The sequence below is a fragment of the Trachypithecus francoisi genome, unplaced genomic scaffold (assembly GCF_009764315.1).
Source record: "Trachypithecus francoisi isolate TF-2019V2 unplaced genomic scaffold, Tfra_2.0 Lachesis_group3, whole genome shotgun sequence".
Taxonomy (NCBI): Eukaryota; Metazoa; Chordata; class Mammalia; order Primates; family Cercopithecidae; genus Trachypithecus; species Trachypithecus francoisi.
In genome coordinates this window covers 124,207,552-124,209,498 of record NW_022681468.1, presented here as the reverse complement: position 1 = coordinate 124,209,498, position 1,947 = coordinate 124,207,552, and the positions used below count along the sequence as shown (strand labels likewise).

General features: G+C 43.5%; 1 non-coding gene across 1 annotated transcript; it reads left to right on the top strand.

Annotated features, from left to right (window-relative positions):
• Nucleotides 1-1,003: 1,003 nt before the first annotated feature.
• LOC117071966 lies at nt 1,004-1,119 on the top strand. The gene has a single exon (XR_004432673.1). It is a non-coding gene; the product is annotated as a U5 spliceosomal RNA (small nuclear RNA).
• The last annotated feature ends 828 nt before the right edge of the window (nt 1,120-1,947 follow it).

Genomic DNA, 1,947 nt, shown 5'->3' with positions numbered 1-1,947 from the left:
GGCCAATCCCAACTCTTTGGGAGGCTAAAATGGGAGGATTGCTTGTGGCCAGGAATTCCAGACCAGCCTGTACTGCTTTCCTTTCACTGGTTGCCCAGTGAGCACGTTCCTTAGAAAGGAATTCCCTGTAGGCTGGTCAGAGCCCACACTGTAGCACAGAGGGTGAGAGGACAGCACTATTTTTTTTTACTTATTATTTTTTGTAGCGATGGCAGGTCTCGAACTCTGGGCCTCAGGCGATCCTCCCGCCTAGGATAAGGAGACACGAGGTCTGAAACTGGAATAGCAAGATTGCATGCCCAACAGCACTGTCCCGTGGGGCAGGAAACCTGAAACAGAGCACTCAAGCTCCAATTTTAAATAGGACATTGCCAGGAATTCTCAAATGGCATACAAAATTCAGTATATCCCCGGAGTGCACGGTTAAAAACAACATCAGAACGCCCCTGTGCCCACCACACAGTTTAAAAAAACGGAAATTGTCGAACTTTTTAAACAAACCCCTGTGTGCCCTTACCCAGTCACACCTCTAGCTCCTCACCGAAGGGATGAACTACTATCCTGAATTGTGTCAATCATTTACTTGCCAATTTTTTCTCTTTCAATTTAATAGCAGTCTTTATTTAAAATAAATCAAACTCAGACGTACAAATACACAAAACAGATAAAACCTGAGTCTCTGACCAGGAAAGCGTTATTTTCCAGCCAGCCAGTCTTCGGCTTCTCCCCCTAACGGTGACATAAGGCACTCTGTGACATGCTCCGTTCCAGAATCAAAATTGATCCGATTATTTGCATACCCATAATGCACTGCACACAGTACAAATTTAAAACGGCAAAATCAAACATTTTTATTCTAAGTATATTCTGTAAAAATTAGACTTTTGTTTAAATAGTACTCTGAAAATTTTTTTCTATGTATAGAGCCTTGGCATTAACTAGTCACCATCACTACACTAGGCGTTTCTGTTACCCGAGAGGCGAGTTGTTGGACTTCAATGTCATACTCTGGTTTCTCTTCAGATCGTATAAATCTTTCGCCTTTTACTAAAGATTTCCGTGGAGAGGAACAACTCTGAGTCTTAAACCAATTTTTTGAGGCCTTGCTTTGGCAAGGCTGCATAAAACGGTCTAAAAATTAGAATTGGTATTGGTTCATGTTTTCAGGCACTGTTAGTCGTTAAACAGCTTTAACGATCCAGCGTTTGTTTTGTTGCAGGTGTGTTTGTTGTTGTAGGTGTTATCTTATTTCTGATTCTGCTTTGATTTTTTCACTAGGCTTTAATCTTTCATGCCTTTAAACTTCGTGTTAAGTGTAAGCGTTTTTTTCTAGTGAAGTTGTTTTCAACAAGTCTGAACTATTCCAGTGTCATTAATATGGAAGATTCTTAAAAAAGTGTTTTAACTGGTTATGGACACGGCTTATGCCGGTAATCCCAGCTCATAGGGAGGCCGAGGTGGGAGAATCACTTGAGGTCAGGAGTTCGAGACCAGCCTGGGCCAACATGGTGAAACCCCATCTCTACTAAAAATACAAAAACTAGCCGTGTGGTGGCGGGCGCCTGCAATCCCAGCTATTCGGGAGGCTGAAACAGGATAATTGCTTGAACCCGGGAGTCGGAGTTTGCAGTGAGCCGAGATTGTGCCACTGCACTCCACCCTGGGCCACAGAGCTAGACTCCATCTTAAACAAACAAACAAAAAACCAAGGATTCTACACTGCTTTCTTAGTCTTCTGAATCCTGTGTATATTTTGCATTTAGCACATTTCAATTAGGACTAGCTGCATTTCAAGTGCTCAATCAGCGTACGTGGCACACGTGGCCAATGACTAATAATTGCCCTGCCACCTCTGTTAGGTATAAAACGTTTGAACAGGGCCGGGTGCGGTGGCTCAAGCCTGTAATCCCAGCACTTTGGGAGGCCGAGACGGGCGGATCACGAGGT